We start from the raw sequence: 13,711 nt of genomic DNA, 5'->3' as shown, positions 1-13,711 counted from the left end.
GTTCAAACTTATATCTTGTAACTTCAAATACCGATTTTTTTACAACCAACTTCAAATGCTTCTTCTAGAGATTAACTTATAAAAGGACAGAGAAATGAATGTCTCTTGGTGAAATTTCAAGTATTAGTGCAAAGATTGAGATTTCGGCGCCACATAACCAGCAGTTTACCTCAGCCCTGATTGCATCAGGCCTAGGGAAGAGGATCTTAGATGTGAGCATTCTGCTACTTCTGCTTGAATCATGATTACTGTGGGGATATTTTAACCCCCACCATTTAAAATTGGTATATATTTCTCCTAAGAACTCATTTCTATCAGGAGTGCCTGGGTGGCTCAGTCAGTTAAGTGTCTGACTCTTGATCTCAGCTCAGTTCTTAACCTCAGGGCTGTGAGTGCAAGCCCTACATGGGGCTGCACGCTGAGCATGGAGCCTAATTAAAAACAAAACAACAATAACAAAAAAGAAAACATTTCCATCAATAAAAAAAACACCAGAATTTATAGTCCCTCAAATTTTATCCATTTCTTGATTTCCATATATGAATTAGATGAAATGATGAATGAAGTACAAGTAACTTTTCCGGTCACAAGGAATATCAGTACTTACCTTGAAAAAAAATCCGTTCTTGCAAAGTTCCTTTTTCTACACAGGGTGTAGTTTCCATGAACAGAACAATATCGCTCTGTAAAAACAAATAAAACCCAAACAAATGCCTGATCTGTTTCCGTGGTCACATTTTCACATCCCTACTCCAAAGCAATGAACTAGGCAGAAAGTTGCATCTTGCTTAATATATGGGAGTGCCTGGCACAAAATCCAGCACTCATGTAGTTAGTTCTGGAGGGAAGTCTCAAGTACCATCTTATTTCTGCCTTTCAGTAATTAAAGCTCCAATATAGCCTAGAGTTTGTTGGATATGCAGGTTCAATATGTTTATTAAAAAAATGTATTCTAAGAAGGCTGGCTGATTTTTTGGTCAATTTTTTCATCAACATAAATCTAAATGTTACCTTTCTATATACTTTAGTCTATTATCCTATTAAAGTAAGGCCAAAACTCCTCAGAAAATACTGGGATATTTTGCTCAATATCTCTTTGAAATAATGAGATTTTCTGTAAGTCTTTGAAATAATTTTATTTTGAAACAATCTCAAGCTTTCAGAAAAAGCTGAACTATGTAAGTTTCTGGCTTCATTATCCCTGAATACTTTAGTATATAGTTCCTATAAACAAATATTCTGTCAGCCAAAACACAACCATCAAAATCATGAAAATAGCATTATTATTTTCAAGCTGATAGTGGTTAGCTTGAGTTGCTATACCAAAATACACTAGGCAGCTTAAACAGCAGAAGCTTAGGGATGCCTGGGTGGCTTAATGGTTGAGTGTCTGCCTTCGGCCCAAGGCAAAATCCTGGAGTTCCAGGATCAAGTCCCAGATCCAGCTCCCTGCAAGGAGTCTGCTTCTCCCTCTGCCTGTGTCTCTGCCCCCCCCCCCCTCTCTCTCTCGAATAAATAAATAAATAATCTTTAAAAACAAACAAACAAACAAACAAACAAACAAAACAGCAGAAGTTTATATTCTGACAGTTCCAGAGGCAGGAAAGTCCAAGACCAAAATGTCAGCATATTGGTTCCTGGTGAGCACTCTCTTCCTGGCTTGTAGATAGCTGCCTTCTCTCTGTGTCCTCATATGGCCCTTTCTAGGTGTGAGTTGGGATGGTGGGGAAGGGCTTGAGGAGATGAAAGGTACAAGTAGAGGGAGAGGAAGATCTCTTTCTCTTCTTATAGGACCACCAATCTTATCAGATTAGGTCCTGCTCTTATGACCTCTAGAAGCTCTATCTCCAAATAGACTCACATTGGGGGCTAGGGCTTCAACATGTAAATCTGGTGTGTGTGGGGAGGGTGCACAATGCAGTCCAAAGCAACTGTCAAATCCTGAGCTTCACCAAATGTCTTAATGATGTCGTTTGTAGCAAAAGATCCAGTTCAATATCACATTTTGCATTTACTGTTGTAAATTTCTCTCTAGTCCTTCATCTTTAATGGTTCCTCAGTCTGTCTTTGACTTTCATGACCTTGACCCTTTTGAAAATGATAGGCCAGTTTTTTTGTAGAATGTCCCCCATTTGGGTTTGCCTGATGTTTCCTAATGGTTAGACTCAAGTTATAAAATGTACAGCAATATCGCAAAAGTGAAACTACATGCTTCTCGTTGTAGCCTACCAGGTAGAATTTGTTTTTGTTTTTTTGTTTTGTTTTGTTTTTAAAGATTTTATTTATTTATTCATGAGAGACACACAGAGAAGAGAGAGGCAGAGACGCAGGCAGCAGGAGAAGCAGGCTCCATGCAGGGAGCCCGAAGCCAGACTCCATCGCGGGTCTCCAGGATCAGGCCCTGGGCTGAAGGCAGCGCTAAACCGCTGAGCCACCCAGGCTGCCCCTAGAACTTGTTTTTGAACTTGCTCCATTACTAAGATCATTGTGATTATTGATGAAGATGGTGCCTATTTCTCCACTTTAAAGTTTCTTGTTTTTACTTTTGTAATTAATCTTGTTTTGTTGGAAAGCAATGGGAAACGTCCCATGTCCCAATGTAAATGTTTCATTCTTCCTCAATCTTCTAATTTTTTATTTACTGATTTATATCAAAAGAGACTAATGAATTCTTATTTTATTCAAGTCTTTACAGTATGGTCATTATTTATTATAATAATAAAATTGTCCCAGATTTGGCCAGTGGGAAACTCTTGAGGCTGGTTTCCTATGTCTTTCTGACACATGCTTATCTTATACTTTCCTTCTTCCAGCTCTGGAATCTGTCTTTTTTCCAGGTCCTGGTTTCTTCTAGTGGTACAGACAGTCCTCGACTTACGATCTTATGATAGTTTGACTTACAACTTTTCAATCTTACAATGGTGCAAAAGTAATATACATTCATAAGAAACCATACTTTGAATTTGGAACTAAGATCTTTCTGGAGCTAATGATATCTAGTGTGATCACCTCTCCTGATGCTGGGTTGTGGCAGTGCAGCTCCCAATCAGACATGCGACTCTAAGGGTGAACCACCAGTGCACTTACAATCACTATGTCCCCATACAATCATTCTGTTTTCCACTTTTGATACAGTATTCAATAAATTACATGAGATGGTCTACACTTTACTATAAATAGGCTGTGTGTTAGATGATTGTGCCCAACTATAGGCTACTATGCTTCGAGCACATGTAAGGTAGACTAGGCTAAGCTGTGATGTTCAGTACATTAGGTGTATTATGTTCATTTTTTTACTTATAACATTTTCAATTTGCAATGGGTTTATTGGGATGTGATCCCAGTGTAAGTTGAGGAAAACTTGTATTTAGATTCTGAGATCTAGGTGTGCTCATTGCTATTGCGATGTTGCCTCTCCATGGTTCTCTGAGTGGTTGGAGATAGAGAATATCTAGATAAGTTATGTGTGTGTATTTGCATCTATAAATATTTCAATATATATACAATGAGTTCTGCTTTAACATTTGCTTCATAATGTGATTTTGTTCCAATACAACTGAAATATTAAGGAACACTTTGAACATAGTGCAACTTTCATGTTTACTTAGGCATGATTTCCTCTGCAAGAAACACAAGATGAACACAGAAAACTACACCCAGTTGAACCAAGCTTTCCTTGCCTTATGTAAAACATGTGCATGCACACACTCACACATACACACCCAACATCTACCATCTACTCCAACTCACTTTATGTGCTACATGCCATCTGTCTGATTTCAAATAATTCTCTTTTCCATCACTTCACAATGACTCCAAAGCTGCAATCCTTCTGATACTTACTTCCACAAGCAAATTTCTGGTCCTTCTAAACGTAAAATGCTATATTTAGTATATAGTATTTATGTATTTCTTACTCATTTAACATGTTAACTGTGCGATCATTTTTACTATGTTCCAAACTTTTTTTTAAATGTGTCACTGATGAAGTGTTTGCTCCAACCTTATTTCTTTCATCAGCCCTGTTTTTTTTATTGTCTGATTTTGTATGACATGATAGTTTTTAGGAATATGTATGTCACCTTACAGCAGAACTGACTCTATTCAAAACTGTAAATCCACACAAACATCTCTAATTCCAACCCAACAGTCCAAGATTCATTATAATTTTCTTGTCTTCTATTTTGGGAGGCCCAGTGATATACCTAACTCTTTTTATCCTTAATTTGAGCGCTTAATTTATCAAGCCCCAGTATGTAACACATGTCTCATCACTACCACTACCTCATCCTCCATGCAGATGGTCTCCTCACCACCCACACTTCATCATCAGGGTTCTTCCTGTGTAGACATCAGCTTATTATCCTCTGTTAGGTTATGACAGCCCACTGAACCACTTTTCCATGTGGTCACTCTCTTCACTCTTCTTGACTCTTATTCTCTGCCATGAGCAGTTTCTTACATGGACACCATTCTTACATTGTTCAGGCTCCAACAACGTGTACCTGTCTGAGCCACTGAGTCACCCTTATCACAAGGTTGAACAACTGCCTTGTTCAGTCCCACCTATACCTGTAGAACTGAATTGTTCGTTAAAAGAAGAAATAGAAAGGGATAGAGGAAGAAAAAGAGTTGGAATTTTTGTCAGATGAATAAAAAATAGTGACACATCACCTTGCAATAACTGTCTTTTGGGCTTGTATTATGGGATTGGCTCTATTTCATTTTATTTATTTATTTGTTTGTTTGTTTGTTTATTGATTGTAAGGTTTTATTTATTTGAGAGAGAGAGAGCACGAGCATCAGGAAGGGGTAGAGGGAGAAAGAGAAGCATCCTCTCCACTGAGTAGAGAGCCCTACGTGGGACGATCCCAGGAACCTGAGATCATGACCTAAGCCAAAGGCAGACACTTAACTGACTGAGCCATCCAAGCACCCCAACTCTATTCCATTTTAAAAAAGTATAGAAGGAGCCAGGGATTACATCTACGTTGAGTGAGGTTAAATTATCATTCTTCTTCCAAATTTCTAAAATGAAGCAAAATGGAGCATGAAGTGATTGAAAAATATCACTTTATAAGCTGCTGCTTCAATATGTGATGGATGTTTAGTTTGCTATGCATTAAAGACATTTTATTTTATCCTTGATTTCAAACATAAAGTGACTTTTTAGTCCAACATGAGTTTTACAAGCCTTCGATGATGACATGGAACACACTTCTCTTACAGAGAAAACGCTGTTGGGAAGGGAATGTAAGGGAACAGAGTCCAGATCACACAAGCAGTGAGCTGCACTATGATGCTATCACTTCCAATCTTCACCAACAGAACAAGTAGCCAGCACTCAGTTAATAACATAGGAAGCCAAAATATATATAAACCAATTGATGAAAACCTCTCCATTTATTCTTTGAATAAATTCATGGGGGGAAATTAAAAATCTAAGGCAAAGTACCTTAAAGAAAAATATGAATATGGAAAAAAAAAATATGAATATGGGTAAGATCAAACAATTAGGAGCCACAGAAGTATCTCTAGGATCTGATCTAAGAAGAATCTACTTCAGTTCAAAACTATTCTCTTAGAGGCACTTTCTAATAATTATCACCAATTCTTTATTGAGCTAGAAATGAGAATTTATATCAGATTCCACAATATCCTCTTTTGAGTTTATTGGCCATAAGTATGTCAGGCAAATTGTAAATATTTCAATCATCCTCAGCAAGCCCTTTTGATACCTTCAAAATTTCCTCAGTACAAAATCCCTTTTAGATATTATCATAGTACATATAATGATTGGCTTAAAATTCATGTCTCTAAAGGGAGTGGAGGGATCCCTGGGTGGCACAGTGGTTTGGCGCCTGCCTTTGGCCCAGGGCATGATCCTGGAGACCCAGGATCGAATCCCACGTCAGGCTCCCGGTGCATGGAGCCTGCTTCTCCATCTGCCTGTGTCTCTGCCTCTCTCTCTGTCTCTCTCTCTGTGTGACTATCATAAATAAATTTTAAAAAAATAAAAATAAAATAAAAAAAATAAAGGGAGTGGACTCAGGTACAATGGCCTTCTCTTCAGTTTCTTAATCAATATACAATAGAAGTTCTCTTTTACTGGTATCTGTTACTCAACTCATGGAATTAAACAAGCTGTCTAGTCTGTTACTATAACCATATTTCTCAAACGATTATATGTTACCAACCTACTTTATAATTGTTTGATCCAGTTTTAGCAACTTGCCAATATAAAGCCTTTCTAAAACAACTAATTCAATATTCACTCATGTTTGAGTGTACTTAATGTGAGTGGTAATTTCTACATTGAATTTACTAAAAAGTACAAAGTTTGGGAGTCCTCAAGAATACCCTCAGGTTCAATAATTTGTTAAAAAGAGTCAGAATTAAAAAAAAAAAAAAAAAGTCAGAATTCCAGAAAAAGCATTTATGCTCACAGTTGCTGGTTTTTTTTTTTTTAAGATTTTATTTATTTATTCATGATAGACACAGAGAGAGAGAGAGGCAGAGACACAGGCAGAGGGAGAAGCAGGCTCCATGCACCAGGAGCCTGACGTGGGATTCGATCCTGGGTCTCCAGGATCGTGCCCTGGGCCAAAGGCAGGTGCCAAACCGCTGCGCCACCCAGGGATCCCTACAGTTGCTGTTTACTATAACATAGGGCTAGAAAAGAATCACACAGGGCAAGTCCAGGAAAGTTCCAGACATAAGGTTCCAGTTGTCCTCTCTCAGTGGAGTTAAGTGAACATTCCTGGTACTGCCAAGCAGGAAGATCACCAAACCTTGATTTCTAGAGTTTTTGTTTGTGCTTGGTCACACAGACATGACTGACCACCACATGGCTTATCTTAGTCTCTACCCTTCCAGAGATTGAGCTGTTACCATATGGCCCAAGACCACACTGTAAATCATAGTTAGCAGAGACTGTTTGGGTGGCCCAAGGTCCCCAGGTAAATGAATACACTCCTATCAGGAAGGACATTCCAAGGGCTTAGAGATTACCTCCCAGAAGCTTACAGCAAAGATCTCAAACAATTGTATGTTATCAGTTTACTTAATACTTCTTTGAATGATGCAATTTTAGTAACTTGTCTATATGGAACCTTTCCCAAATTCAATGCTCATTTATGTTTTATAAGCACAATTAGTCAAAATGTTAACTTCTATCTTGGATATATTAGAAAGACTATAAAGACAAGTTACTAAAACAATGACAGCAAAAACAGATTTTGTATTAGGTATAAATAAGACAATACAGACTGGAAAATAAACAACACAAAAATCTAGAAAGACTCAATTATTTAGATTGCTTGTCAAGCATCTTTATGTTATTTAAAGAACCTGAAGCTGAATATCCTAGACAACTAAGTTTTGTGTAGTTTATGCCAGAAAATAGATTAGAAATTTCAATCTGCAGACTGCCCCGCCCGCCCCCAAAAAAGGTCTTGGCCTTACAACAGAAGTTTGGTAAATAAGTGCATACATGTGGATCTTTATTGACTAATTCCTTTTTCTGGTTTTAAAGTTTTTCAATAACATGTCAAACATTAGATAACAGGGAATTGATAATGTGGAATTTTATCTGAGCTCTATGCTCTAGGAATAGTGAATGTTAAAGGGTCCTTACCCTTTATGCTCCAGAAAATGAAAGAGCTTACTGGAAAAAAAACCACCCTTCCCCATAAGACTCGATAAGACTTACAAAATCTCCTTGTTTACCTATGACAAAGCCAAATACAGACCCTCCAAAATCCCATATTTGCCTCATTAAATTATAACCTCAACTATTTATCCCACTGATCAATCAGAACAAAATGCTTGTTAGTCAAACTTGGTTAAGCTTCTCTCTTAGCTCCAGCTGGAGCCAGCATACAACCCCTCCTGAGAATAGGCTGGCCTCAGGTAGAAGAATATTCTCTGAGCTACTATGCCATCATGCCCTGCTCTCATCCCCCTTCAATTTTTTTCTTTCTTTTGTTTCTTTCCTCATTTTTTACCTTATTTTTCTTCCTTTTTTCTCTTTTACTGCATTAGGAGGCAATTCTTTTTGAGTCACTATGCAGTCGTTAGCAAAATGGTACCCCTGCCTGACTCCATCTCACCCTTTCACAACCTGGAAGTCTCAGGGAAACTCTCTTCCTGAGGAAAAGCCCCGTCAGCCTAGCCCAACTCTGAGGCACTGAAAACAATGTTTTGGGTATGTTTATACCTTATTCATTCCAAAATCACTTAAAGTGGTAAATAATGCTATTTAGATTGATTTGATTAAAAACCTTAAGTTTTACTGAGATGGCCTATTTCTGGAAGTTTTTGTATTTTTGGTTCACATTTTAAATGGAGAGATTAGGAGCAAATGGGTGGCTCAGTGGTTGAGTATCTGCCTTTGGCTCAGGTCACGATCCCGAGGTCCAGGGATCTGGTCCCACACCAGGTTCACTGCAGGGAGCCTGCTTCTCCCTCTGCCTATGTCTCTGCCTCTCTCTCTGTGTTTCTCATGAATAAATAAATAATATTTAAAAATTAAATAAATAAAATAAATAAATAAATAAAATAAACTGAGACATTAGTTTATAATTATTGACTGTAATTATAGACAGTTGGTGAAAATTTATCTGTTTTCAGGCTTTACCAGCATTTGTTTCCACCAATAATCTTTAAGCTATTTGTTGTAAATCTTGAGATGCCTCCCATGAGGCAGGGGAGGATATGAAACTATACTTTATTCATCTAGGGATTTTGTCAAAACTAATCAAATATATTCAAGGGTCCTAATTCATTGAGCAGGTGGCCACCCTCATGAATAAACTGTTATATTTTCGCCAAATTTACAGATTACCAGATAGCCTAAATTCTAATTTTGTTTGATTCCCAAGAAACAATCCTGCAGATGTTTGATATTTTGGTGTCCTATAGGAGGGTCCACAGAAGTGACTTCCTAAATGAAATATTAAGGTGATCATGCTTATCATCTTGGATATAGTGAGAGAGGCAAGTGTGCAGATTAATAATAATGTACATTTTATAAAGAATCAACTATTTACAGTATAATTTTCATTTACAACTCACTAGAATGAAACAAATTTTGGGTGTGAAATGGCCCTCATCTTTTAATTAGGAATTTTGGTAATCCAGTGCCCTATATAAATGTAGAAAACATGCCCAATCATGTTTGGTAGATAACTGGCCAATAAATCAGATTGTTTTCATACATTTATTTTATTTATTTATTTTCATCTATTTATTTTAATTTTGATAAATCCTTTATATTAACAATACTTCATATTGAATCATAGAGTGTAAGTAGCTTGGCACAAGCAACAGAATAAAAAGCAGAATCTGAATCCAAATTTATATATGCTGGTGTTGAAGGTCACACTTTTTTTTTTCATTATGCCATGCATTATGCATCAAGAGCTGTATAATGTGCTTCAGACCCTCCTTAGACCCAGAAATTAAATTCCATAATATAATATTGGGGTACATGTAAACTCTTAGTAATAACAATAATAGGAATAATAATAAACACTTATATTGCATGTTATCAAAATTATCTTCCTTAAGGAATGACCCTCAGTTCCACATCATTATAAAAGCATGGTAATAACCTATACACTCTTTCTCCTGAAATAAGAGCTTTGGAATCAGCAAAACGAATTCTCTTACTTATTAACTATGGGACCTCAGGCAGATCACTTAACTTTTTGTTTGTTTTTTAAGATTTATGTATTTATCTGAGAGAGAGAGCACAATTAGAAAAAGTGGCAGAGGGAGAGGGAGAGAGAGAATCTCGGGCATATTCCCCACTGAGTGTGGAGCCTGATGCAGGGCTGGATCTCATGACCTCAAGATCACGACCTGAGCCAAAACCAAGAGTTGGACGCTCAACAAACTGAGCCACCCGGGCACCCCAGATCACTTCTTAAAGCTTCAATTTCCTAATTTGAAATACTGGAATAATAATAACAACACTGGGATCTATTATTATATACTGTATTGCCTATTATTGTATAGCAACTTAAAACAATCCACTACGTTTTAATTATTGACACACCCTGTTTGGTCTGATTGGACTTTTTGTCTCTCCCTTTACTCTTTGTTTTAGAAAAAGACCCTATTTGACAGTAACACTGTTAAGCATGGATGCCATTGAACAGGTGGCTTTGATACTAACAGTTACTTTCCATGCAAAGTAATACTGCCCTTCATTTTGTGTCTATAATTGCCCCTTTTAGATTATACACAAGTTCAAGACATAGTTGAAGAAGGTTTTCATTACTGCCTGCCAGACAGGGCTAATTGGTATTGTGTTCCAGCAACCCATAGCCATGCCAAGCAGAGAAGTCACGTCGTTGTATACAGAACATTTAGTATCATGGGATTAAGCCATGTGGTATAAAGAGCATTGCAAAGAAGCAGATTTAAGTCCTACTTGTGGCTCTGTTGGGAAGAAGCTTCATGACCCCTGCTGAATCTGAACTCTCTTGGTTTGTTTACGTATCTACAAAATCACAGGATTTGGTACATATAGTCACTCTGTTCCCCAAATTCCAAGTTACTAGGAATGACTCTCCAGAAATAAAATATTTGGAGGACTTCAATCACTTATTTGCACCCTGATTTATTCACTAATTTAAACTTGTTAAGTGCCAGGCACTGTTCTAAACATTGGAGATCCCACAATGGGGGGAAATAGAGTCCTTGATTTCAAGAAATTTATATTCCTTGAGTACAACAAATGATAAACTAAAAAAGTAAATATGAAACATGATGGCAACTTGTAGGAAACTTGAGGAAATACTGTTATCAAGAAGGCAATATATTTAAAAACTGTTCAATTTAATCTATTAAACTAGTTCCTTATTCACAGTCATTCTAGCACAAAAAAGGAAAGATACGTATTTCTTTCTTGAGCAAATTGACTAGAATGGGCTATATATCAGATGCAAAAGTCAGTAGCACAGAAAGATGGAAAATTTGATGACAGCAATATAAAAAAAATACAGAAAAGAATATAGACATAAACAAATGAGAAAACTTTTCAGGAGTGAAAGAGGGAAAAAATGAAGAATTTTAAGTCTTTGTTAAGAGCTGTATATGTATCCATTTTTAACTCATTGTAACAAATGAATAATTTATGTATTTCTCTCAATTTAAAATGCAACTAAGGCTCAAAGAGGATCAGTAACTTGCTAGGATATGCACACAGACCTCAAGTTAAAAACCAATGCTCTTTCCATTGGCATTGGGACTCCTATGAAACTCTTTTAAGAACTTACCATTGTATAGGAATCTTGAAATTCTTGGTGTGACACTGTCATTTGAGCAGCCACACACAGATCATGGGGTATCTTAGCAAACAATACAACTTTTTTTACTGTGAAAGTGTAGATTTCACATCAAGGATTAAACATACTGTGTTTCTCTGAAATTTCAAAGACAAATTCTTGTTTTACATGAAGAGGAAATCCTTTGCCCAGGTTTTATTGGATAAAACAGATTGAACTGAGAAGTGAAAAGAGAGAAGGGAGGAGGAGCTGAGATAAGGCAAGCATATCATGTAGGGCTGAACTCACTTTAATTATAAAATAGATGGTTGACTATAAGATAGGGCAAATATTATGAGCAATGCCTCCATGTTTTTGATTTGCTTTGGAAGTTGCTGATTCTGCTTGGTTGCAATTGCAGAGATTTCTATTACCTTAATAATTACGTCTACGTAGAGATAATGAGTGGGTTTGACTCTTCTATCATACTTCCAATTCTGAGCCTGCTTCTTATTTTTCTTTTAAATATAAAAATCTTCATGACTAAGGCTTCCAAGCAACATTTTCCTCCAGGACCCAGACCTTTGCCAATTATTGGAAATCTGCATATTCTCAATCTGAAGAGGCCATATCAAACTATGCTGGAGGTAAAAAATAAATAAATGTTCATTTCATATTTATAATTTTCACATTATTCTTACCCTTTATAGGTGTGTTAGCATGCACATATTTACAACTGGGTCATAGATGTGCAATGAAGTAACTAGCTAGAATTCAAAGTTAACTGAGCTGTTGTAAATTTAATTTTTTGTATCTTTTCAAATTGGATATATAAAAATATTAGTAAATATATTTCTATTTATTATTAAGTGATATTTTATCCAGAAATATTTATGATTTATATCCTTTATTTCAACCACTTCGGTCTACATATTCCATACTCTGTATCTGTATTCCATATCTTACATATTTCACTATGAAGGAACTGAATTATGATTATAGTCTTACTCTAGAAAATGTTTATTTTTATTCAAAACAATGTGTACAAAAGGCACAATCAAGAGTATGGCCCTAGCAAATTGAGACCTAGAACTACCTGTTATTAATTGGCTATGGGATTTGTATAAGAATTTAGTTTTGTTGTTTTTTTTTTTTTTTTTGCCCCTTTCCTCATTTGTTTTGTTTTTTAAATTTCACATACAAGTGAAATCATAAGGTTTTGTCTTTCTCAGTCTAATTTTTTTCACCTAACATAATACCCTCTAGGTCCAGCCATGTCATTGCAAATGGCAAGAATTCATTCTTGTGTGTGTGTGTGTGTGTGTGTGTGTGTGTGTGTGTGTGTGTAATATCTTCCTTATCCATTTGTCTGTTGGTGGACACTTGGGTTGCTTCTATATTTTGGTTATTGTATAATGCTGCAATAAACATAGGGGTGCATATACCTTCAAAGTAGTGTTTTATTCCTTTGGGTAAATACCAGGTAATGGAATTACTGGATCATATGGTATTTCTAATTTTAATTTTTTGAGGAACCACTGGTTTCTTTTTTTTTTTTTTTTTAAGATTTTATTTATTTATTCATGAAAGACAGAGAGAGAGAGAGAGGCAGAGACACAGGCAGAGGGAGAAGCAGGCTCCATGCAGGGAGCCTGACGTGGGACTCGATCCCAGGGCTCCAAGATCACACCCTGGGCCGAAGGTGGTGCTAAACCGCTGAGCCACCCAGGGATTCCCGAACCACTGGTTTCTATAGTGACTGCACCAATTTACATTCCTACCAACAGTTCATGAGGGTTGCAATCCTAATGTTATTTTCCAAAGTTCAGTTTCCTAAAGAAAGAAATATTAAAAGTTTCTTTCTCATTCTTTACCTAAACCTTAGTTGGATAAAGACCACAAGCTATGCAGCCAACGAGTCTACATGTATATTCTTTTTTGAGTATTGCTATTTATTCTGTGACTTCTTGAAGCCACAGTGTCTTGCCTATATGATGGAAATGATGATAATATCTACTTTTCTGGCTTGTAATGTACATTAAAAAGATATACTGGCAACATATTTAGGAGGCAATAAATGATCATCTTGTTTATTTTTAATTATCAGAGAAAATTGAATGTTATTTTGTAGTAAGAAGTGTCACACAGTAGTGGGGAACTAACTTGGACCTACTATGGTCATAGTATCCCACAAAGGATAGAGCATGAATATGATGGTTAGGTACTCAGGGTGGTAGTCAAGAAGTGTTTTTGTCTTCTTAGAGTCCTACATGGGCATTTTCTGAGACCAAACAAAGATATAAGAGAGAGATACTATGAATCAATTCCATGATGTCAGAGCACTGCAACTTTTAAATCAAAATGGAGCATGAGGACAATCAGTAGATGATCATAATAATTATGGCTTAAACAAATGTAGCAACCAAGGAGCATCCTTA

Source organism: Canis lupus, chromosome 12 (assembly GCF_003254725.2).
Source record: "Canis lupus dingo isolate Sandy chromosome 12, ASM325472v2, whole genome shotgun sequence".
Classification (NCBI taxonomy): Eukaryota; Metazoa; Chordata; class Mammalia; order Carnivora; family Canidae; genus Canis; species Canis lupus.
Note: the sequence above shows the minus strand (reverse complement) of the source record.